At 62.8% G+C, this 24,300-nt stretch overlaps 6 non-coding genes across 6 annotated transcripts; all 6 read right to left on the bottom strand.

The window, feature by feature from the left end:
• Positions 1–1,025: 1,025 nt before the first annotated feature.
• On the bottom strand, positions 1,026–1,144 carry LOC142873844 (5S ribosomal RNA). The gene has a single exon (XR_012921817.1). It is a non-coding gene; the product is annotated as a 5S ribosomal RNA (ribosomal RNA).
• Positions 1,145–4,902: 3,758 nt separating this feature from the next.
• LOC142873843 (5S ribosomal RNA) lies at positions 4,903–5,021 on the bottom strand. The gene has a single exon (XR_012921816.1). It is a non-coding gene; the product is annotated as a 5S ribosomal RNA (ribosomal RNA).
• A 3,755-nt stretch (positions 5,022–8,776) lies between these two features.
• Positions 8,777–8,895, bottom strand: LOC142873842 (5S ribosomal RNA). Its single transcript, XR_012921815.1, has one exon. It is a non-coding gene; the product is annotated as a 5S ribosomal RNA (ribosomal RNA).
• Positions 8,896–12,662: 3,767 nt separating this feature from the next.
• Positions 12,663–12,781, bottom strand: LOC142873841 (5S ribosomal RNA). The gene has a single exon (XR_012921814.1). It is a non-coding gene; the product is annotated as a 5S ribosomal RNA (ribosomal RNA).
• Positions 12,782–16,536: 3,755 nt separating this feature from the next.
• On the bottom strand, positions 16,537–16,655 carry LOC142873840 (5S ribosomal RNA). The gene has a single exon (XR_012921813.1). It is a non-coding gene; the product is annotated as a 5S ribosomal RNA (ribosomal RNA).
• A 3,766-nt stretch (positions 16,656–20,421) lies between these two features.
• Positions 20,422–20,540, bottom strand: LOC142873839 (5S ribosomal RNA). The gene has a single exon (XR_012921812.1). It is a non-coding gene; the product is annotated as a 5S ribosomal RNA (ribosomal RNA).
• Positions 20,541–24,300: the final 3,760 nt, after the last annotated feature.

Genomic DNA, 24,300 nt, shown 5'->3' with positions numbered 1-24,300 from the left:
AAGCTCTGACCCGAGGGGGGAGGCTTGGAGAGGGCAAGGCACCCGACCTTAACATTGGTACCCCCACAATACGCTGGAACAACATGAGAGGTATATGAATAAGAACACAGGGGGGGCCGGGCGCGGTGGCTCACGCCTGTAATCCTAGCTCTCTGGGAGGCCGAGGCGGGCGGATTGCTCCAGGTCAGGAGTTCGAAACCAGCCTGAGCAAGAGCGAGACCCCGTCTCTACTAAAAATAGAAAGAAATTAATTGGCCAACTAATATATATAGAAAAACACAGCCGGGCGTGGTGGTGCATGCCTGTAGTCCCAACTACTCGGGAGGCTGAGGCAGCAGGATTGCTTGAGCCCGGAGATTGAGGTTGCTGTGAGCTAGGCTGACGCCATGGCACTCACTCTAGCCTGGGCAGCAAAACGAGACTCTGTCTCAAAAAAAAAAAAAAAAGAACACAGGGGGGAGGGCGGCACGGGCAACACATGTCACCTGAATACTTGTACTCCCATCATCTGCTTGAAAAGAGAGAGAAAAGAAAATGCAATCCTAGAGGTAAGAGACACTTTTTAAAAATAATGAATCCGAAGAGAAAAGTAAAAGGAGGCCTGTGGAGCAGGTCTGGGTGTGACTCCGGATCCCCCAACATCAGGTGCCACCACCAAAGATTCCTGCGTGTAGCCCATAGAACCCCAAAAGCAACGGGACGAGTTCTGGTCACATACTCCCTCAAAATGACATCCTGGCCTTCTTCTGGAACTCCCTCCCCTCTCAGACTCTCAAGGTTTCCTCCAGCGTGTCGGTTCCCACAGAGCAGACCTTTGGTCTGAGACCTGACAGTCCAGATGCCACGCATGCTGCCGCGTGGCGGCGGTGTCGCGGCTTGGGACAAGAGGAGGCCCCACGGTGCGGGCTGGGGCGCCAGGCACCGCGCGGGCGCTGAGGGTGGGGGTGACCCCCACCCCGGGCCGCCGCCTCGCTCCCAGAAAGGGGACAGAACAAGAGGCAAGAAAAAAAAAAAAAAAAAGCAGCAGCCTGTGGCACCCGGTATTCCCAGGCGGTCTCCCATCCAAGTACTAACCAGGCCCGACCCTGCTTAGCTTCCGAGACCAGACGAGATCGGGGGCGTTCAGGGTGGTGTGGCCCTAGACGGCGGCGGAGGGCGCCCCTGCCCCGCTCGAGAAGCCGAGCCTCTCTGCGCTTCCCCGCCGCCGCCTCCCGCCCCAGGCCCCGCGCCGGGCGGGGCCGGGCCGGCCGGGTCCCGCGGGCTGCCAGGGACGGGGGTGATGGGCGGGGCGGGGCGGGGGGCTGTCTCTCTATACACACACACACACACTCACACTCACTCACACTCACACAAGATGCGCCTCCACGGCTGGACTCGCCAAGGTGGAGCCCTCCCAGCCCCCCTCGTCTCCTCGCCCGGCCTCCTTCACCTACCCGCTGCCCACCCCCAGCGCGTCGCTGCCGCTGACTGCGCACGCGCGGGACGCTCGCCCTTTGACCCCAGCCAGGGGCCGCCCTCCCCCACAACCCCTTTCAGCTGCGCCCCCCCCTCGCCCTGTGGGTGGGCTGCCGCCTATTCCCCCGGGCCAGGGCTGGGGCACAGCCAGTGTATGGGGCGTCTCTCTCTGGGGATGTGTCCCATGGGTGGGGTGGGGTGGCGTGGTTTGGGGGGCGCTGAGGAAATCAGTCCCCTCCATCTCCTACCTCTGGAAAACGCCCAAGCCCGTGGAGAACTGCCGGCACCGCTTCGTGGGGGCCGGGACCCTCCTCCGTGTCCTCCTGTGGCCCAGTCCAAGGGGCCTGGGCCTGGCCGGGGCTGCTTTGGACCCCGACCACCCTGGCGTGTGGACTCGCTAAAAATCGGCCATTAGATATTGGATTCCAGCTTCCTGGAGGTCATTTCACTAATGAGTGCACCGGAAAGAGTTTCCTAATCCATCTGTGAGGGTGGCAACTGAAGGAGAATTTTAAAGCTGACAGAATAGGCGAGGGAAGGCATAGGAGATTTCCACACCCAGCAAGGAAGCCTTTCCCGAAATGGAAGAAAGAAACGAGCAAACAGAGACACCGGTAGCCCGCCCGGAAAAGAGTCTGCCCCCGAGAGAAAGCACCCTGACCAGGTTCACCCGTGGGTGGGTGGCGAGCTAGCGGCATTCAGAAGAGCGAGGCCCGCAGTCTGTGCGGAAGACACCTGCACTCGGGTGTGTGTGGCGGCGCGATTCCCAAGCAGCTCTAGATGTTAAACCAAGGAGAAGCCAGGGAGTTCCCAACGCCCCAGGTGTCCTCAGCCCACGACTGGCTGCTGTGGGAATGCGAAGCCCGGCTCCTTGTCTCAGAGCGGGGTTCCCAGGAGGATCAGGCTGAAGCTGGGACTTGGCCTCAAAGTGTCCCCTCGCATGGCCACCCCCTTCCCCTTCCTGCTCCTCTACTCCTGGTGCCCCTCCATCCAGGGGCCAGACCTTAAAGAGTCACCGCAAGAGAATCCTGGTCCCAAAGGAGCCTTCTGGGGGACCGGTGCTGAGAGAGGTTGTGGGCATGGCCCGCTGGGGCTCTGCCCGACCCAGGGCTGAGAGATGCCACCTCCCAGCTCTGGGTCCCTGCAGGAAGTGTTGGCAAGCACAGGGCCGGTCCTCCAAAGGCCCAGGTGCAGGGAGCCCAGGCCAAGCAGCCTGTGGAAGAAGCCACTTGCCGTGCCACCCCGGGAACAGGACTGCAGGCCCCGGCCCTTCCCACCTCCTCCTCCTCCTCCTCCTCCTCCCCCCCGCCCCGCCCCCACAGGGCACAGGGCTCAGAGACACCTCAGACTCTTGCTACCCAAAGTGCAAAGGGCATCAGTTGCTCCTCCAACCCCCCCCCCCCGCCCAGCAGACCACGTTGTCCAGCCAGCCCCCGGGCCTCCCTGGGGTGCCCAGCACAAAAGTGCAGACACCCACCGGACCCTCAGTCTCAGTTTTCGGAGGTTTTTGCCACTCTAAGGACCCGCAGGCCAGCTGGGCCTTCGGGCAGGACAGAGAGCCCCGGAATCCGACGTGGAGAGCTGCGTGTACGTCCCCATCAGGAGGCGGTCCCCACCTCCGCGGCTCTCCCCTTGCGGGGAGCGGCAGCCCAGCCGGCAGCCGCAGGGCCTCAGGGAAGACACCAGGCTGGGCCCCCGCGGCACAGCGGGGGCACGTCCCCCGCACTCACGCGACTTAGGGACGGCTGCTGGAGACTGCTGCGGCCACCCTGCTGCCGGGTTTCTGGAGGGCTTCCTGGAAGCAGCGTCCACACCAAGCCCTTGGAAGGCCCAGGCGACGGAGGAGCCGGTCAGGCAGGGGCCGAGGACGGTGAGAGGCCGGGCGGGAAGGAGCGTGTCAGGCAGGGGCAGAGGACGGTGACCGGCCGGGCGGGGAGGAGCCGGTCAGGCGGGGGCCCAGGACAGTGACGGGCCTGGCCGGGGAGGAGTGCGTCAGGCAGGGGCAGAGGAGACGGGCTGGGTAAGGGTTAGGGTTACAGTTAGGGCACAATTCACAATCCCAAAGACGTGGAAGCGACCCGAGTGCCCATCCATCCAGGAGTGCATCAATAAAATGTGGCGCGTGGACACCACGGAGTGCCATTCGGCTGTGAGGAGCAGCGGTGAGAGGGCGCCTCTCGTGTTCTCCTGGCCAGAGCTGGAACCCGTTCCAGGAAGCCGAGTATCCCAAGAATGGACACACGAGCACCACGTGAGCGCGCTCACCAGCAAATTGGTACGAACGGATGGACGCCTAAGTGGACAGAGAGGAATCACCTTCATCGGGTGGGTGTCGGGCGGGCGGGTGGGGGGAGGGGAGGGGCATACACATCCATTAGGCATGGGGTGGGTGCGCACCGACTAGGGGATGGGCGCACTTGAAGCTCTGACCCGAGGGGGGAGGCTTGGAGAGGGCAAGGCACCCGACCTTAACATTGGTACCCCCACAATACGCTGGAACAACATGAGAGGTATATGAATAAGAACACAGGGGGGGCCGGGCGCGGTGGCTCACGCCTGTAATCCTAGCTCTCTGGGAGGCCGAGGCGGGCGGATTGCTCCAGGTCAGGAGTTCGAAACCAGCCTGAGCAAGAGCGAGACCCCGTCTCTACTAAAAATAGAAAGAAATTAATTGGCCAACTAATATATATAGAAAAACACAGCCGGGCGTGGTGGTGCATGCCTGTAGTCCCAACTACTCGGGAGGCTGAGGCAGCAGGATTGCTTGAGCCCGGAGATTGAGGTTGCTGTGAGCTAGGCTGACGCCATGGCACTCACTCTAGCCTGGGCAGCAAAACGAGACTCTGTCTCAAAAAAAAAAAAAAAAGAACACAGGGGGGAGGGCGGCACGGGCAACACATGTCACCTGAATACTTGTACTCCCATCATCTGCTTGAAAAGAGAGAGAAAAGAAAATGCAATCCTAGAGGTAAGAGACACTTTTTAAAAATAATGAATCCGAAGAGAAAAGTAAAAGGAGGCCTGTGGAGCAGGTCTGGGTGTGACTCCGGATCCCCCAACATCAGGTGCCACCACCAAAGATTCCTGCGTGTAGCCCATAGAACCCCAAAAGCAACGGGACGAGTTCTGGTCACATACTCCCTCAAAATGACATCCTGGCCTTCTTCTGGAACTCCCTCCCCTCTCAGACTCTCAAGGTTTCCTCCAGCGTGTCGGTTCCCACAGAGCAGACCTTTGGTCTGAGACCTGACAGTCCAGATGCCACGCATGCTGCCGCGTGGCGGCGGTGTCGCGGCTTGGGACAAGAGGAGGCCCCACGGTGCGGGCTGGGGCGCCAGGCACCGCGCGGGCGCTGAGGGTGGGGGTGACCCCCACCCCGGGCCGCCGCCTCGCTCCCAGAAAGGGGACAGAACAAGAGGCAAGAAAAAAAAAAAAAAAAAAAGCAGCAGCCTGTGGCACCCGGTATTCCCAGGCGGTCTCCCATCCAAGTACTAACCAGGCCCGACCCTGCTTAGCTTCCGAGACCAGACGAGATCGGGGGCGTTCAGGGTGGTGTGGCCCTAGACGGCGGCGGAGGGCGCCCCTGCCCCGCTCGAGAAGCCGAGCCTCTCTGCGCTTCCCCGCCGCCGCCTCCCGCCCCAGACCCCGCGCCGGGCGGGGCCGGGCCGGCCGGGTCCCGCGGGCTGCCAGGGACGGGGGTGATGGGCGGGGCGGGGCGGGGGGCTGTCTCTCTATACACACACACACACACTCACACTCACTCACACTCACACAAGATGCGCCTCCACGGCTGGACTCGCCAAGGTGGAGCCCTCCCAGCCCCCCTCGTCTCCTCGCCCGGCCTCCTTCACCTACCCGCTGCCCACCCCCAGCGCGTCGCTGCCGCTGACTGCGCACGCGCGGGACGCTCGCCCTTTGACCCCAGCCAGGGGCCGCCCTCCCCCACAACCCCTTTCAGCTGCGCCCCCCCTCGCCCTGTGGGTGGGCTGCCGCCTATTCCCCCGGGCCAGGGCTGGGGCACAGCCAGTGTATGGGGCGTCTCTCTCTGGGGATGTGTCCCATGGGTGGGGTGGGGTGGCGTGGTTTGGGGGGCGCTGAAGAAATCAGTCCCCTCCATCTCCTACCTCTGGAAAACGCCCAAGCCCGTGGAGAACTGCCGGCACCGCTTCGTGGGGGCCGGGACCCTCCTCCGTGTCCTCCTGTGGCCCAGTCCAAGGGGCCTGGGCCTGGCCGGGGCTGCTTTGGACCCCGACCACCCTGGCGTGTGGACTCGCTAAAAATCGGCCATTAGATATTGGATTCCAGCTTCCTGGAGGTCATTTCACTAATGAGTGCACCGGAAAGAGTTTCCTAATCCATCTGTGAGGGTGGCAACTGAAGGAGAATTTTAAAGCTGACAGAATAGGCGAGGGAAGGCATAGGAGATTTCCACACCCAGCAAGGAAGACTTTCCCGAAATGGAAGAAAGAAACGAGCAAACAGAGACACCGGTAGCCCGCCCGGAAAAGAGTCTGCCCCTGAGAGAAAGCACCCTGACCAGGTTCACCCGTGGGTGGGTGGCGAGCTAGCGGCATTCAGAAGAGCGAGGCCCGCAGTCTGTGCGGAAGACACCTGCACTCGGGTGTGTGTGGCGGCGCGATTCACAAGCAGCTCTAGATGTTAAACCAAGGAGAAGCCAGGGAGTTCCCAACGCCCCAGGTGTCCTCAGCCCACGACTGGCTGCTGTGGGAATGCGAAGCCCGGCTCCTTGTCTCAGAGCGGGGTTCCCAGGAGGATCAGGCTGAAGCTGGGACTTGGCCTCAAAGTGTCCCCTCGCATGGCCACCCCCTTCCCCTTCCTGCTCCTCTACTCCTGGTGCCCCTCCATCCAGGGGCCAGACCTTAAAGAGTCACCGCAAGAGAATCCTGGTCCCAAAGGAGCCTTCTGGGGGACCGGTGCTGAGAGAGGTTGTGGGCATGGCCCGCTGGGGCTCTGCCCGACCCAGGGCTGAGAGATGCCACCTCCCAGCTCTGGGTCCCTGCAGGAAGTGTTGGCAAGCACAGGGCCGGTCCTCCAAAGGCCCAGGTGCAGGGAGCCCAGGCCAAGCAGCCTGTGGAAGAAGCCACTTGCCGTGCCACCCCGGGAACAGGACTGCAGGCCCCGGCCCTTCCCACCTCCTCCTCCTCCTCCTCCTCCTCCCCCCCGCCCCGCCCCCACAGGGCACAGGGCTCAGAGACACCTCAGACTCTTGCTACCCAAAGTGCAAAGGGCATCAGTTGCTCCTCCAACCCCCCCCCCCCGCCCAGCAGACCACGTTGTCCAGCCAGCCCCCGGGCCTCCCTGGGGTGCCCAGCACAAAAGTGCAGACACCCACCGGACCCTCAGTCTCAGTTTTCGGAGGTTTTTGCCACTCTAAGGACCCGCAGGCCAGCTGGGCCTTCGGGCAGGACAGAGAGCCCCGGAATCCGACGTGGAGAGCTGCGTGTACGTCCCCATCAGGAGGCGGTCCCCACCTCCGCGGCTCTCCCCTTGCGGGGAGCGGCAGCCCAGCCGGCAGCCGCAGGGCCTCAGGGAAGACACCAGGCTGGGCCCCCGCGGCACAGCGGGGGCACGTCCCCCGCACTCACGCGACTTAGGGACGGCTGCTGGAGACTGCTGCGGCCACCCTGCTGCCGGGTTTCTGGAGGGCTTCCTGGAAGCAGCGTCCACACCAAGCCCTTGGAAGGCCCAGGCGACGGAGGAGCCGGTCAGGCAGGGGCCGAGGACGGTGAGAGGCCGGGCGGGAAGGAGCGTGTCAGGCAGGGGCAGAGGACGGTGACCGGCCGGGCGGGGAGGAGCCGGTCAGGCGGGGGCCCAGGACAGTGACGGGCCTGGCCGGGGAGGAGTGCGTCAGGCAGGGGCAGAGGAGACGGGCTGGGTAAGGGTTAGGGTTACAGTTAGGGCACAATTCACAATCCCAAAGACGTGGAAGCGACCCGAGTGCCCATCCATCCAGGAGTGCATCAATAAAATGTGGCGCGTGGACACCACGGAGTGCCATTCGGCTGTGAGGAGCAGCGGTGAGAGGGCGCCTCTCGTGTTCTCCTGGCCAGAGCTGGAACCCGTTCCAGGAAGCCAAGTATCCCAAGAATGGACACACGAGCACCACGTGAGCGCGCTCACCAGCAAATTGGTACGAACGGATGGACGCCTAAGTGGACAGAGAGGAATCACCTTCATCGGGTGGGTGTCGGGCGGGCGGGTGGGGGGAGGGGAGGGGCATACACATCCATTAGGCATGGGGTGGGTGCGCACCGACTGGGGGATGGGCGCACTTGAAGCTCTGACCCGAGGGGGGAGGCTTGGAGAGGGCAAGGCACCCGACCTTAACATTGGTACCCCCACAATACGCTGGAACAACATGAGAGGTATATGAATAAGAACACAGGGGGGGCCGGGCGCGGTGGCTCACGCCTGTAATCCTAGCTCTCTGGGAGGCCGAGGCGGGCGGATTGCTCCAGGTCAGGAGTTCGAAACCAGCCTGAGCAAGAGCGAGACCCCGTCTCTACTAAAAATAGAAAGAAATTAATTGGCCAACTAATATATATAGAAAAACACAGCCGGGCGTGGTGGTGCATGCCTGTAGTCCCAACTACTCGGGAGGCTGAGGCAGCAGGATTGCTTGAGCCCGGAGATTGAGGTTGCTGTGAGCTAGGCTGACGCCATGGCACTCACTCTAGCCTGGGCAGCAAAACGAGACTCTGTCTCAAAAAAAAAAAAAAAAGAACACAGGGGGGAGGGCGGCACGGGCAACACATGTCACCTGAATACTTGTACTCCCATCATCTGCTTGAAAAGAGAGAGAAAAGAAAATGCAATCCTAGAGGTAAGAGACACTTTTTAAAAATAATGAATCCGAAGAGAAAAGTAAAAGGAGGCCTGTGGAGCAGGTCTGGGTGTGACTCCGGATCCCCCAACATCAGGTGCCACCACCAAAGATTCCTGCGTGTAGCCCATAGAACCCCAAAAGCAACGGGACGAGTTCTGGTCACATACTCCCTCAAAATGACATCCTGGCCTTCTTCTGGAACTCCCTCCCCTCTCAGACTCTCAAGGTTTCCTCCAGCGTGTCGGTTCCCACAGAGCAGACCTTTGGTCTGAGACCTGACAGTCCAGATGCCACGCATGCTGCCGCGTGGCGGCGGTGTCGCGGCTTGGGACAAGAGGAGGCCCCACGGTGCGGGCTGGGGCGCCAGGCACCGCGCGGGCGCTGAGGGTGGGGGTGACCCCCACCCCGGGCCGCCGCCTCGCTCCCAGAAAGGGGACAGAACAAGAGGCAAGAAAAAAAAAAAAAAAAAGCAGCAGCCTGTGGCACCCGGTATTCCCAGGCGGTCTCCCATCCAAGTACTAACCAGGCCCGACCCTGCTTAGCTTCCGAGACCAGACGAGATCGGGGGCGTTCAGGGTGGTGTGGCCCTAGACGGCGGCGGAGGGCGCCCCTGCCCCGCTCGAGAAGCCGAGCCTCTCTGCGCTTCCCCGCCGCCGCCTCCCGCCCCAGGCCCCGCGCCGGGCGGGGCCGGGCCGGCCGGGTCCCGCGGGCTGCCAGGGACGGGGGTGATGGGCGGGGCGGGGCGGGGGGCTGTCTCTCTATACACACACACACACACTCACACTCACTCACACTCACACAAGATGCGCCTCCACGGCTGGACTCGCCAAGGTGGAGCCCTCCCAGCCCCCCTCGTCTCCTCGCCCGGCCTCCTTCACCTACCCGCTGCCCACCCCCAGCGCGTCGCTGCCGCTGACTGCGCACGCGCGGGACGCTCGCCCTTTGACCCCAGCCAGGGGCCGCCCTCCCCCACAACCCCTTTCAGCTGCGCCCCCCCCTCGCCCTGTGGGTGGGCTGCCGCCTATTCCCCCGGGCCAGGGCTGGGGCACAGCCAGTGTATGGGGCGTCTCTCTCTGGGGATGTGTCCCATGGGTGGGGTGGGGTGGCGTGGTTTGGGGGGCGCTGAGGAAATCAGTCCCCTCCATCTCCTACCTCTGGAAAACGCCCAAGCCCGTGGAGAACTGCCGGCACCGCTTCGTGGGGGCCGGGACCCTCCTCCGTGTCCTCCTGTGGCCCAGTCCAAGGGGCCTGGGCCTGGCCGGGGCTGCTTTGGACCCCGACCACCCTGGCGTGTGGACTCGCTAAAAATCGGCCATTAGATATTGGATTCCAGCTTCCTGGAGGTCATTTCACTAATGAGTGCACCGGAAAGAGTTTCCTAATCCATCTGTGAGGGTGGCAACTGAAGGAGAATTTTAAAGCTGACAGAATAGGCGAGGGAAGGCATAGGAGATTTCCACACCCAGCAAGGAAGCCTTTCCCGAAATGGAAGAAAGAAACGAGCAAACAGAGACACCGGTAGCCCGCCCGGAAAAGAGTCTGCCCCCGAGAGAAAGCACCCTGACCAGGTTCACCCGTGGGTGGGTGGCGAGCTAGCGGCATTCAGAAGAGCGAGGCCCGCAGTCTGTGCGGAAGACACCTGCACTCGGGTGTGTGTGGCGGCGCGATTCCCAAGCAGCTCTAGATGTTAAACCAAGGAGAAGCCAGGGAGTTCCCAACGCCCCAGGTGTCCTCAGCCCACGACTGGCTGCTGTGGGAATGCGAAGCCCGGCTCCTTGTCTCAGAGCGGGGTTCCCAGGAGGATCAGGCTGAAGCTGGGACTTGGCCTCAAAGTGTCCCCTCGCATGGCCACCCCCTTCCCCTTCCTGCTCCTCTACTCCTGGTGCCCCTCCATCCAGGGGCCAGACCTTAAAGAGTCACCGCAAGAGAATCCTGGTCCCAAAGGAGCCTTCTGGGGGACCGGTGCTGAGAGAGGTTGTGGGCATGGCCCGCTGGGGCTCTGCCCGACCCAGGGCTGAGAGATGCCACCTCCCAGCTCTGGGTCCCTGCAGGAAGTGTTGGCAAGCACAGGGCCGGTCCTCCAAAGGCCCAGGTGCAGGGAGCCCAGGCCAAGCAGCCTGTGGAAGAAGCCACTTGCCGTGCCACCCCGGGAACAGGACTGCAGGCCCCGGCCCTTCCCACCTCCTCCTCCTCCTCCTCCTCCTCCCCCCCGCCCCGCCCCCACAGGGCACAGGGCTCAGAGACACCTCAGACTCTTGCTACCCAAAGTGCAAAGGGCATCAGTTGCTCCTCCAACCCCCCCCCCCCCCCCCCCCCGCCCAGCAGACCACGTTGTCCAGCCAGCCCCCGGGCCTCCCTGGGGTGCCCAGCACAAAAGTGCAGACACCCACCGGACCCTCAGTCTCAGTTTTCGGAGGTTTTTGCCACTCTAAGGACCCGCAGGCCAGCTGGGCCTTCGGGCAGGACAGAGAGCCCCGGAATCCGACGTGGAGAGCTGCGTGTACGTCCCCATCAGGAGGCGGTCCCCACCTCCGCGGCTCTCCCCTTGCGGGGAGCGGCAGCCCAGCCGGCAGCCGCAGGGCCTCAGGGAAGACACCAGGCTGGGCCCCCGCGGCACAGCGGGGGCACGTCCCCCGCACTCACGCGACTTAGGGACGGCTGCTGGAGACTGCTGCGGCCACCCTGCTGCCGGGTTTCTGGAGGGCTTCCTGGAAGCAGCGTCCACACCAAGCCCTTGGAAGGCCCAGGCGACGGAGGAGCCGGTCAGGCAGGGGCCGAGGACGGTGAGAGGCCGGGCGGGAAGGAGCGTGTCAGGCAGGGGCAGAGGACGGTGACCGGCCGGGCGGGGAGGAGCCGGTCAGGCGGGGGCCCAGGACAGTGACGGGCCTGGCCGGGGAGGAGTGCGTCAGGCAGGGGCAGAGGAGACGGGCTGGGTAAGGGTTAGGGTTACAGTTAGGGCACAATTCACAATCCCAAAGACGTGGAAGCGACCCGAGTGCCCATCCATCCAGGAGTGCATCAATAAAATGTGGCGCGTGGACACCACGGAGTGCCATTCGGCTGTGAGGAGCAGCGGTGAGAGGGCGCCTCTCGTGTTCTCCTGGCCAGAGCTGGAACCCGTTCCAGGAAGCCAAGTATCCCAAGAATGGACACACGAGCACCACGTGAGCGCGCTCACCAGCAAATTGGTACGAACGGATGGACGCCTAAGTGGACAGAGAGGAATCACCTTCATCGGGTGGGTGTCGGGCGGGCGGGTGGGGGGAGGGGAGGGGCATACACATCCATTAGGCATGGGGTGGGTGCGCACCGACTGGGGGATGGGCGCACTTGAAGCTCTGACCCGAGGGGGGAGGCTTGGAGAGGGCAAGGCACCCGACCTTAACATTGGTACCCCCACAATACGCTGGAACAACATGAGAGGTATATGAATAAGAACACAGGGGGGGCCGGGCGCGGTGGCTCACGCCTGTAATCCTAGCTCTCTGGGAGGCCGAGGCGGGCGGATTGCTCCAGGTCAGGAGTTCGAAACCAGCCTGAGCAAGAGCGAGACCCCGTCTCTACTAAAAATAGAAAGAAATTAATTGGCCAACTAATATATATAGAAAAACACAGCCGGGCGTGGTGGTGCATGCCTGTAGTCCCAACTACTCGGGAGGCTGAGGCAGCAGGATTGCTTGAGCCCGGAGATTGAGGTTGCTGTGAGCTAGGCTGACGCCATGGCACTCACTCTAGCCTGGGCAGCAAAACGAGACTCTGTCTCAAAAAAAAAAAAAAAAGAACACAGGGGGGAGGGCGGCACGGGCAACACATGTCACCTGAATACTTGTACTCCCATCATCTGCTTGAAAAGAGAGAGAAAAGAAAATGCAATCCTAGAGGTAAGAGACACTTTTTAAAAATAATGAATCCGAAGAGAAAAGTAAAAGGAGGCCTGTGGAGCAGGTCTGGGTGTGACTCCGGATCCCCCAACATCAGGTGCCACCACCAAAGATTCCTGCGTGTAGCCCATAGAACCCCAAAAGCAACGGGACGAGTTCTGGTCACATACTCCCTCAAAATGACATCCTGGCCTTCTTCTGGAACTCCCTCCCCTCTCAGACTCTCAAGGTTTCCTCCAGCGTGTCGGTTCCCACAGAGCAGACCTTTGGTCTGAGACCTGACAGTCCAGATGCCACGCATGCTGCCGCGTGGCGGCGGTGTCGCGGCTTGGGACAAGAGGAGGCCCCACGGTGCGGGCTGGGGCGCCAGGCACCGCGCGGGCGCTGAGGGTGGGGGTGACCCCCACCCCGGGCCGCCGCCTCGCTCCCAGAAAGGGGACAGAACAAGAGGCAAGAAAAAAAAAAAAAAAAAAAGCAGCAGCCTGTGGCACCCGGTATTCCCAGGCGGTCTCCCATCCAAGTACTAACCAGGCCCGACCCTGCTTAGCTTCCGAGACCAGACGAGATCGGGGGCGTTCAGGGTGGTGTGGCCCTAGACGGCGGCGGAGGGCGCCCCTGCCCCGCTCGAGAAGCCGAGCCTCTCTGCGCTTCCCCGCCGCCGCCTCCCGCCCCAGGCCCCGCGCCGGGCGGGGCCGGGCCGGCCGGGTCCCGCGGGCTGCCAGGGACGGGGGTGATGGGCGGGGCGGGGCGGGGGGCTGTCTCTCTATACACACACACACACACTCACACTCACTCACACTCACACAAGATGCGCCTCCACGGCTGGACTCGCCAAGGTGGAGCCCTCCCAGCCCCCCTCGTCTCCTCGCCCGGCCTCCTTCACCTACCCGCTGCCCACCCCCAGCGCGTCGCTGCCGCTGACTGCGCACGCGCGGGACGCTCGCCCTTTGACCCCAGCCAGGGGCCGCCCTCCCCCACAACCCCTTTCAGCTGCGCCCCCCCTCGCCCTGTGGGTGGGCTGCCGCCTATTCCCCCGGGCCAGGGCTGGGGCACAGCCAGTGTATGGGGCGTCTCTCTCTGGGGATGTGTCCCATGGGTGGGGTGGGGTGGCGTGGTTTGGGGGGCGCTGAAGAAATCAGTCCCCTCCATCTCCTACCTCTGGAAAACGCCCAAGCCCGTGGAGAACTGCCGGCACCGCTTCGTGGGGGCCGGGACCCTCCTCCGTGTCCTCCTGTGGCCCAGTCCAAGGGGCCTGGGCCTGGCCGGGGCTGCTTTGGACCCCGACCACCCTGGCGTGTGGACTCGCTAAAAATCGGCCATTAGATATTGGATTCCAGCTTCCTGGAGGTCATTTCACTAATGAGTGCACCGGAAAGAGTTTCCTAATCCATCTGTGAGGGTGGCAACTGAAGGAGAATTTTAAAGCTGACAGAATAGGCGAGGGAAGGCATAGGAGATTTCCACACCCAGCAAGGAAGACTTTCCCGAAATGGAAGAAAGAAACGAGCAAACAGAGACACCGGTAGCCCGCCCGGAAAAGAGTCTGCCCCCGAGAGAAAGCACCCTGACCAGGTTCACCCGTGGGTGGGTGGCGAGCTAGCGGCATTCAGAAGAGCGAGGCCCGCAGTCTGTGCGGAAGACACCTGCACTCGGGTGTGTGTGGCGGCGCGATTCACAAGCAGCTCTAGATGTTAAACCAAGGAGAAGCCAGGGAGTTCCCAACGCCCCAGGTGTCCTCAGCCCACGACTGGCTGCTGTGGGAATGCGAAGCCCGGCTCCTTGTCTCAGAGCGGGGTTCCCAGGAGGATCAGGCTGAAGCTGGGACTTGGCCTCAAAGTGTCCCCTCGCATGGCCACCCCCTTCCCCTTCCTGCTCCTCTACTCCTGGTGCCCCTCCATCCAGGGGCCAGACCTTAAAGAGTCACCGCAAGAGAATCCTGGTCCCAAAGGAGCCTTCTGGGGGACCGGTGCTGAGAGAGGTTGTGGGCATGGCCCGCTGGGGCTCTGCCCGACCCAGGGCTGAGAGATGCCACCTCCCAGCTCTGGGTCCCTGCAGGAAGTGTTGGCAAGCACAGGGCCGGTCCTCCAAAGGCCCAGGTGCAGGGAGCCCAGGCCAAGCAGCCTGTGGAAGAAGCCACTTGCCGTGCCACCCCGGGAACAGGACTGCAGGCCCCGGCCCTTCCCACCTCCTCCTCCTCCTCCTCCTCCTCCCCCCCGCCCCGCCCCCACAGGGCACAGGGCTCAGAGACACCTCAGACTCTTGCTACCCAAAGTGCAAAGGGCATCAGTTGCTCCTCCAACCCCCCCCCCCCGCCCAGCAGACCACGTTGTCCAGCCAGCCCCCGGGCCTCCCTGGGGTGCCCAGCACAAAAGTGCAGACACCCACCGGACCCTCAGTCTCAGTTTTCGGAGGTTTTTGCCACTCTAAGGACCCGCAGGCCAGCTGGGCCTTCGGGCAGGACAGAGAGCCCCGGAATCCGACGTGGAGAGCTGCGTGTACGTCCCCATCAGGAGGCGGTCCCCACCTCCGCGGCTCTCCCCTTGCGGGGAGCGGCAGCCCAGCCGGCAGCCGCAGGGCCTCAGGGAAGACACCAGGCTGGGCCCCCGCGGCACAGCGGGGGCACGTCCCCCGCACTCACGCGACTTAGGGACGGCTGCTGGAGACTGCTGCGGCCACCCTGCTGCCGGGTTTCTGGAGGGCTTCCTGGAAGCAGCGTCCACACCAAGCCCTTGGAAGGCCCAGGCGACGGAGGAGCCGGTCAGGCAGGGGCCGAGGACGGTGAGAGGCCGGGCGGGAAGGAGCGTGTCAGGCAGGGGCAGAGGACGGTGACCGGCCGGGCGGGGAGGAGCCGGTCAGGCGGGGGCCCAGGACAGTGACGGGCCTGGCCGGGGAGGAGTGCGTCAGGCAGGGGCAGAGGAGACGGGCTGGGTAAGGGTTAGGGTTACAGTTAGGGCACAATTCACAATCCCAAAGACGTGGAAGCGACCCGAGTGCCCATCCATCCAGGAGTGCATCAATAAAATGTGGCGCGTGGACACCACGGAGTGCCATTCGGCTGTGAGGAGCAGCGGTGAGAGGGCGCCTCTCGTGTTCTCCTGGCCAGAGCTGGAACCCGTTCCAGGAAGCCAAGTATCCCAAGAATGGACACACGAGCACCACGTGAGCGCGCTCACCAGCAAATTGGTACGAACGGATGGACGCCTAAGTGGACAGAGAGGAATCACCTTCATCGGGTGGGTGTCGGGCGGGCGGGTGGGGGGAGGGGAGGGGCATACACATCCATTAGGCATGGGGTGGGTGCGCACCGACTAGGGGATGGGCGCACTTGAAGCTCTGACCCGAGGGGGGAGGCTTGGAGAGGGCAAGGCACCCGACCTTAACATTGGTACCCCCACAATACGCTGGAACAACATGAGAGGTATATGAATAAGAACACAGGGGGGGCCGGGCGCGGTGGCTCACGCCTGTAATCCTAGCTCTCTGGGAGGCCGAGGCGGGCGGATTGCTCCAGGTCAGGAGTTCGAAACCAGCCTGAGCAAGAGCGAGACCCCGTCTCTACTAAAAATAGAAAGAAATTAATTGGCCAACTAATATATATAGAAAAACACAGCCGGGCGTGGTGGTGCATGCCTGTAGTCCCAACTACTCGGGAGGCTGAGGCAGCAGGATTGCTTGAGCCCGGAGATTGAGGTTGCTGTGAGCTAGGCTGACGCCATGGCACTCACTCTAGCCTGGGCAGCAAAACGAGACTCTGTCTCAAAAAAAAAAAAAAAAGAACACAGGGGGGAGGGCGGCACGGGCAACACATGTCACCTGAATACTTGTACTCCCATCATCTGCTTGAAAAGAGAGAGAAAAGAAAATGCAATCCTAGAGGTAAGAGACACTTTTTAAAAATAATGAATCCGAAGAGAAAAGTAAAAGGAGGCCTGTGGAGCAGGTCTGGGTGTGACTCCGGATCCCCCAACATCAGGTGCCACCACCAAAGATTCCTGCGTGTAGCCCATAGAACCCCAAAAGCAACGGGACGAGTTCTGGTCACATACTCCCTCAAAATGACATCCTGGCCTTCTTCTGGAACTCCCTCCCCTCTCAGACTCTCAAGGTTTCCTCCAGCGTGTCGGTTCCCACAGAGCAGACCTTTGGTCTGAGACCTGACAGTCCAGATGCCACGCATGCTGCCGCGTGGCGGCGGTGTCGCGGCTTGGGACAAGAGGAGGCCCCACGGTGCGGGCTGGGGCGCCAGGCACCGCGCGGGCGCTGAGGGTGGGGGTGACCCCCACCCCGGGCCGCCGCCTCGCTCCCAGAAAGGGGACAGAACAAGAGGCAAGAAAAAAAAAAAAAAAAAGCAGCAGCCTGTGGCACCCGGTATTCCCAGGCGGTCTCCCATCCAAGTACTAACCAGGCCCGACCCTGCTTAGCTTCCGAGACCAGACGAGATCGGGGGCGTTCAGGGTGGTGTGGCCCTAGACGGCGGCGGAGGGCGCCCCTGCCCCGCTCGAGAAGCCGAGCCTCTCTGCGCTTCCCCGCCGCCGCCTCCCGCCCCAGGCCCCGCGCCGGGCGGGGCCGGGCCGGCCGGGTCCCGCGGGCTGCCAGGGACGGGGGTGATGGGCGGGGCGGGGCGGGGGGCTGTCTCTCTATACACACACACACACACTCACACTCACTCACACTCACACAAGATGCGCCTCCACGGCTGGACTCGCCAAGGTGGAGCCCTCCCAGCCCCCCTCGTCTCCTCGCCCGGCCTCCTTCACCTACCCGCTGCCCACCCCCAGCGCGTCGCTGCCGCTGACTGCGCACGCGCGGGACGCTCGCCCTTTGACCCCAGCCAGGGGCCGCCCTCCCCCACAACCCCTTTCAGCTGCGCCCCCCCCTCGCCCTGTGGGTGGGCTGCCGCCTATTCCCCCGGGCCAGGGCTGGGGCACAGCCAGTGTATGGGGCGTCTCTCTCTGGGGATGTGTCCCATGGGTGGGGTGGGGTGGCGTGGTTTGGGGGGCGCTGAGGAAATCAGTCCCCTCCATCTCCTACCTCTGGAAAACGCCCAAGCCCGTGGAGAACTGCCGGCACCGCTTCGTGGGGGCCGGGACCCTCCTCCGTGTCCTCCTGTGGCCCAGTCCAAGGGGCCTGGGCCTGGCCGGGGCTGCTTTGGACCCCGACCACCCTGGCGTGTGGACTCGCTAAAAATCGGCCATTAGATATTGGATTCCAGCTTCCTGGAGGTCATTTCACTAATGAGTGCACCGGAAAGAGTTTCCTAATCCATCTGTGAGGGTGGCAACTGAAGGAGAATTTTAAAGCTGACAGAATAGGCGAGGGAAGGCATAGGAGATTTCCACACCCAGCAAGGAAGCCTTTCCCGAAATGGAAGAAAGAAACGAGCAAACAGAGACACCGGTAGCCCGCCCGGAAAAGAGTCTGCCCCCGAGAGAAAGCACCCTGACCAGGTTCACCCGTGGGTGGGTGGCGAGCTAGCGGCATTCAGAAGAGCGAGGCCCGCAGTCTGTGCGGAAGACACCTGCACTCGGGTGTGTGTGGCGGCGCGATTCCCAAGCAGCTCTAGATGTTAAACCAAGGAGAAGCCAGGGAGTTCCCAACGCCCCAGGTGTCCTCAGCCCACGACTGGCTGCTGTGGGAATGCGAAGCCCGGCTCCTTGTCTCAGAGCGGGGTTCCCAGGAGGATCAGGCTGAAGCTGGGACTTGGCCTCAAAGTGTCCCCTCGCATGGCCACCCCCTTCCCCTTCCTGCTCCTCTACTCCTGGTGCCCCTCCATCCAGGGGCCAGACCTTAAAGAGTCACCGCAAGAGAATCCTGGTCCCAAAGGAGCCTTCTGGGGGACCGGTGCTGAGAGAGGTTGTGGGCATGGCCCGCTGGGGCTCTGCCCGACCCAGGGCTGAGAGATGCCACCTCCCAGCTCTGGGTCCCTGCAGGAAGTGTTGGCAAGCACAGGGCCGGTCCTCCAAAGGCCCAGGTGCAGGGAGCCCAGGCCAAGCAGCCTGTGGAAGAAGCCACTTGCCGTGCCACCCCGGGAACAGGACTGCAGGCCCCGGCCCTTCCCACCTCCTCCTCCTCCTCCTCCTCCTCCCCCCCGCCCCGCCCCCACAGGGCACAGGGCTCAGAGACACCTCAGACTCTTGCTACCCAAAGTGCAAAGGGCATCAGTTGCTCCTCCAACCCCCCCCCCCCCCCCCCCCGCCCAGCAGACCACGTTGTCCAGCCAGCCCCCGGGCCTCCCTGGGGTGCCCAGCACAAAAGTGCAGACACCCACCGGACCCTCAGTCTCAGTTTTCGGAGGTTTTTGCCACTCTAAGGACCCGCAGGCCAGCTGGGCCTTCGGGCAGGACAGAGAGCCCCGGAATCCGACGTGGAGAGCTGCGTGTACGTCCCCATCAGGAGGCGGTCCCCACCTCCGCGGCTCTCCCCTTGCGGGGAGCGGCAGCCCAGCCGGCAGCCGCAGGGCCTCAGGGAAGACACCAGGCTGGGCCCCCGCGGCACAGCGGGGGCACGTCCCCCGCACTCACGCGACTTAGGGACGGCTGCTGGAGACTGCTGCGGCCACCCTGCTGCCGGGTTTCTGGAGGGCTTCCTGGAAGCAGCGTCCACACCAAGCCCTTGGAAGGCCCAGGCGACGGAGGAGCCGGTCAGGCAGGGGCCGAGGACGGTGAGAGGCCGGGCGGGAAGGAGCGTGTCAGGCAGGGGCAGAGGACGGTGACCGGCCGGGCGGGGAGGAGCCGGTCAGGCGGGGGCCCAGGACAGTGACGGGCCTGGCCGGGGAGGAGTGCGTCAGGCAGGGGCAGAGGAGACGGGCTGGGTAAGGGTTAGGGTTACAGTTAGGGCACAATTCACAATCCCAAAGACGTGGAAGCGACCCGAGTGCCCATCCATCCAGGAGTGCATCAATAAAATGTGGCGCGTGGACACCACGGAGTGCCATTCGGCTGTGAGGAGCAGCGGTGAGAGGGCGCCTCTCGTGTTCTCCTGGCCAGAGCTGGAACCCGTTCCAGGAAGCCAAGTATCCCAAGAATGGACACACGAGCACCACGTGAGCGCGCTCACCAGCAAATTGGTACGAACGGATGGACGCCTAAGTGGACAGAGAGGAATCACCTTCATCGGGTGGGTGTCGGGCGGGCGGGTGGGGGGAGGGGAGGGGCATACACATCCATTAGGCATGGGGTGGGTGCGCACCGACTGGGGGATGGGCGCACTTGAAGCTCTGACCCGAGGGGGGAGGCTTGGAGAGGGCAAGGCACCCGACCTTAACATTGGTACCCCCACAATACGCTGGAACAACATGAGAGGTATATGAATAAGAACACAGGGGGGGCCGGGCGCGGTGGCTCACGCCTGTAATCCTAGCTCTCTGGGAGGCCGAGGCGGGCGGATTGCTCCAGGTCAGGAGTTCGAAACCAGCCTGAGCAAGAGCGAGACCCCGTCTCTACTAAAAATAGAAAGAAATTAATTGGCCAACTAATATATATAGAAAAACACAGCCGGGCGTGGTGGTGCATGCCTGTAGTCCCAACTACTCGGGAGGCTGAGGCAGCAGGATTGCTTGAGCCCGGAGATTGAGGTTGCTGTGAGCTAGGCTGACGCCATGGCACTCACTCTAGCCTGGGCAGCAAAACGAGACTCTGTCTCAAAAAAAAAAAAAAAAGAACACAGGGGGGAGGGCGGCACGGGCAACACATGTCACCTGAATACTTGTACTCCCATCATCTGCTTGAAAAGAGAGAGAAAAGAAAATGCAATCCTAGAGGTAAGAGACACTTTTTAAAAATAATGAATCCGAAGAGAAAAGTAAAAGGAGGCCTGTGGAGCAGGTCTGGGTGTGACTCCGGATCCCCCAACATCAGGTGCCACCACCAAAGATTCCTGCGTGTAGCCCATAGAACCCCAAAAGCAACGGGACGAGTTCTGGTCACATACTCCCTCAAAATGACATCCTGGCCTTCTTCTGGAACTCCCTCCCCTCTCAGACTCTCAAGGTTTCCTCCAGCGTGTCGGTTCCCACAGAGCAGACCTTTGGTCTGAGACCTGACAGTCCAGATGCCACGCATGCTGCCGCGTGGCGGCGGTGTCGCGGCTTGGGACAAGAGGAGGCCCCACGGTGCGGGCTGGGGCGCCAGGCACCGCGCGGGCGCTGAGGGTGGGGGTGACCCCCACCCCGGGCCGCCGCCTCGCTCCCAGAAAGGGGACAGAACAAGAGGCAAGAAAAAAAAAAAAAAAAAAAGCAGCAGCCTGTGGCACCCGGTATTCCCAGGCGGTCTCCCATCCAAGTACTAACCAGGCCCGACCCTGCTTAGCTTCCGAGACCAGACGAGATCGGGGGCGTTCAGGGTGGTGTGGCCCTAGACGGCGGCGGAGGGCGCCCCTGCCCCGCTCGAGAAGCCGAGCCTCTCTGCGCTTCCCCGCCGCCGCCTCCCGCCCCAGGCCCCGCGCCGGGCGGGGCCGGGCCGGCCGGGTCCCGCGGGCTGCCAGGGACGGGGGTGATGGGCGGGGCGGGGCGGGGGGCTGTCTCTCTATACACACACACACACACTCACACTCACTCACACTCACACAAGATGCGCCTCCACGGCTGGACTCGCCAAGGTGGAGCCCTCCCAGCCCCCCTCGTCTCCTCGCCCGGCCTCCTTCACCTACCCGCTGCCCACCCCCAGCGCGTCGCTGCCGCTGACTGCGCACGCGCGGGACGCTCGCCCTTTGACCCCAGCCAGGGGCCGCCCTCCCCCACAACCCCTTTCAGCTGCGCCCCCCCTCGCCCTGTGGGTGGGCTGCCGCCTATTCCCCCGGGCCAGGGCTGGGGCACAGCCAGTGTATGGGGCGTCTCTCTCTGGGGATGTGTCCCATGGGTGGGGTGGGGTGGCGTGGTTTGGGGGGCGCTGAAGAAATCAGTCCCCTCCATCTCCTACCTCTGGAAAACGCCCAAGCCCGTGGAGAACTGCCGGCACCGCTTCGTGGGGGCCGGGACCCTCCTCCGTGTCCTCCTGTGGCCCAGTCCAAGGGGCCTGGGCCTGGCCGGGGCTGCTTTGGACCCCGACCACCCTGGCGTGTGGACTCGCTAAAAATCGGCCATTAGATATTGGATTCCAGCTTCCTGGAGGTCATTTCACTAATGAGTGCACCGGAAAGAGTTTCCTAATCCATCTGTGAGGGTGGCAACTGAAGGAGAATTTTAAAGCTGACAGAATAGGCGAGGGAAGGCATAGGAGATTTCCACACCCAGCAAGGAAGACTTTCCCGAAATGGAAGAAAGAAACGAGCAAACAGAGACACCGGTAGCCCGCCCGGAAAAGAGTCTGCCCCTGAGAGAAAGCACCCTGACCAGGTTCACCCGTGGGTGGGTGGCGAGCTAGCGGCATTCAGAAGAGCGAGGCCCGCAGTCTGTGCGGAAGACACCTGCACTCGGGTGTGTGTGGCGGCGCGATTCCCAAGCAGCTCTAGATGTTAAACTAATGAGGAGAAGCCAGGGAGTTCCCAACGCCCCAGGTGTCCTCAGCCCACGACTGGCTGCTGTGGGAATGCGAAGCCCGGCTCCTTGTCTCAGAGCGGGGTTCCCAGGAGGATCAGGCTGAAGCTGGGACTTGGCCTCAAAGTGTCCCCTCGCATGGCCACCCCCTTCCCCTTCCTGCTCCTCTACTCCTGGTGCCCCTCCATCCAGGGGCCAGACCTTAAAGAGTCACCGCAAGAGAATCCTGGTCCCAAAGGAGCCTTCTGGGGGACCGGTGCTGAGAGAGGTTGTGGGCATGGCCCGCTGGGGCTCTGCCCGACCCAGGGCTGAGAGATGCCACCTCCCAGCTCTGGGTCCCTGCAGGAAGTGTTGGCAAGCACAGGGCCGGTCCTCCAAAGGCCCAGGTGCAGGGAGCCCAGGCCAAGCAGCCTGTGGAAGAAGCCACTTGCCGTGCCACCCCGGGAACAGGACTGCAGGCCCCGGCCCTTCCCACCTCCTCCTCCTCCTCCTCCTCCTCCCCCCCGCCCCGCCCCCACAGGGCACAGGGCTCAGAGACACCTCAGACTCTTGCTACCCAAAGTGCAAAGGGCATCAGTTGCTCCTCCAACCCCCCCCCCCCGCCCAGCAGACCACGTTGTCCAGCCAGCCCCCGGGCCTCCCTGGGGTGCCCAGCACAAAAGTGCAGACACCCACCGGACCCTCAGTCTCAGTTTTCGGAGGTTTTTGCCACTCTAAGGACCCGCAGGCCAGCTGGGCCTTCGGGCAGGACAGAGAGCCCCGGAATCCGACGTGGAGAGCTGCGTGTACGTCCCCATCAGGAGGCGGTCCCCACCTCCGCGGCTCTCCCCTTGCGGGGAGCGGCAGCCCAGCCGGCAGCCGCAGGGCCTCAGGGAAGACACCAGGCTGGGCCCCCGCGGCACAGCGGGGGCACGTCCCCCGCACTCACGCGACTTAGGGACGGCTGCTGGAGACTGCTGCGGCCACCCTGCTGCCGGGTTTCTGGAGGGCTTCCTGGAAGCAGCGTCCACACCAAGCCCTTGGAAGGCCCAGGCGACGGAGGAGCCGGTCAGGCAGGGGCCGAGGACGGTGAGAGGCCGGGCGGGAAGGAGCGTGTCAGGCAGGGGCAGAGGACGGTGACCGGCCGGGCGGGGAGGAGCCGGTCAGGCGGGGGCCCAGGACAGTGACGGGCCTGGCCGGGGAGGAGTGCGTCAGGCAGGGGCAGAGGAGACGGGCTGGGTAAGGGTTAGGGTTACAGTTAGGGCACAATTCACAATCCCAAAGACGTGGAAGCGACCCGAGTGCCCATCCATCCAGGAGTGCATCAATAAAATGTGGCGCGTGGACACCACGGAGTGCCATTCGGCTGTGAGGAGCAGCGGTGAGAGGGCGCCTCTCGTGTTCTCCTGGCCAGAGCTGGAACCCGTTCCAGGAAGCCGAGTATCCCAAGAATGGACACACGAGCACCACGTGAGCGCGCTCACCAGCAAATTGGTACGAACGGATGGACGCCTAAGTGGACAGAGAGGAATCACCTTCATCGGGTGGGTGTCGGGCGGGCGGGTGGGGGGAGGGGAGGGGCATACACATCCATTAGGCATGGGGTGGGTGCGCACCGACTAGGGGATGGGCGCACTTGAAGCTCTGACCCGAGGGGGGAGGCTTGGAGAGGGCAAGGCACCCGACCTTAACATTGGTACCCCCACAATACGCTGGAACAACATGAGAGGTATATGAATAAGAACACAGGGGGGGCCGGGCGCGGTGGCTCACGCCTGTAATCCTAGCTCTCTGGGAGGCCGAGGCGGGCGGATTGCTCCAGGTCAGGAGTTCGAAACCAGCCTGAGCAAGAGCGAGACCCCGTCTCTACTAAAAATAGAAAGAAATTAATTGGCCAACTAATATATATAGAAAAACACAGCCGGGCGTGGTGGTGCATGCCTGTAGTCCCAACTACTCGGGAGGCTGAGGCAGCAGGATTGCTTGAGCCCGGAGATTGAGGTTGCTGTGAGCTAGGCTGACGCCATGGCACTCACTCTAGCCTGGGCAGCAAAACGAGACTCTGTCTCAAAAAAAAAAAAAAAAGAACACAGGGGGGAGGGCGGCACGGGCAACACATGTCACCTGAATACTTGTACTCCCATCATCTGCTTGAAAAGAGAGAGAAAAGAAAATGCAATCCTAGAGGTAAGAGACACTTTTTAAAAATAATGAATCCGAAGAGAAAAGTAAAAGGAGGCCTGTGGAGCAGGTCTGGGTGTGACTCCGGATCCCCCAACATCAGGTGCCACCACCAAAGATTCCTGCGTGTAGCCCATAGAACCCCAAAAGCAACGGGACGAGTTCTGGTCACATACTCCCTCAAAATGACATCCTGGCCTTCTTCTGGAACTCCCTCCCCTCTCAGACTCTCAAGGTTTCCTCCAGCGTGTCGGTTCCCACAGAGCAGACCTTTGGTCTGAGACCTGACAGTCCAGATGCCACGCATGCTGCCGCGTGGCGGCGGTGTCGCGGCTTGGGACAAGAGGAGGCCCCACGGTGCGGGCTGGGGCGCCAGGCACCGCGCGGGCGCTGAGGGTGGGGGTGACCCCCACCCCGGGCCGCCGCCTCGCTCCCAGAAAGGGGACAGAACAAGAGGCAAGAAAAAAAAAAAAAAAAAAAGCAGC

The sequence above is a fragment of the Microcebus murinus genome, chromosome 11, assembly GCF_040939455.1.
Source record: "Microcebus murinus isolate Inina chromosome 11, M.murinus_Inina_mat1.0, whole genome shotgun sequence".
NCBI lineage: Eukaryota > Metazoa > Chordata > Mammalia > Primates > Cheirogaleidae > Microcebus > Microcebus murinus.
Note: the sequence above shows the minus strand (reverse complement) of the source record. Positions and strands in the feature narration are given on the sequence as shown.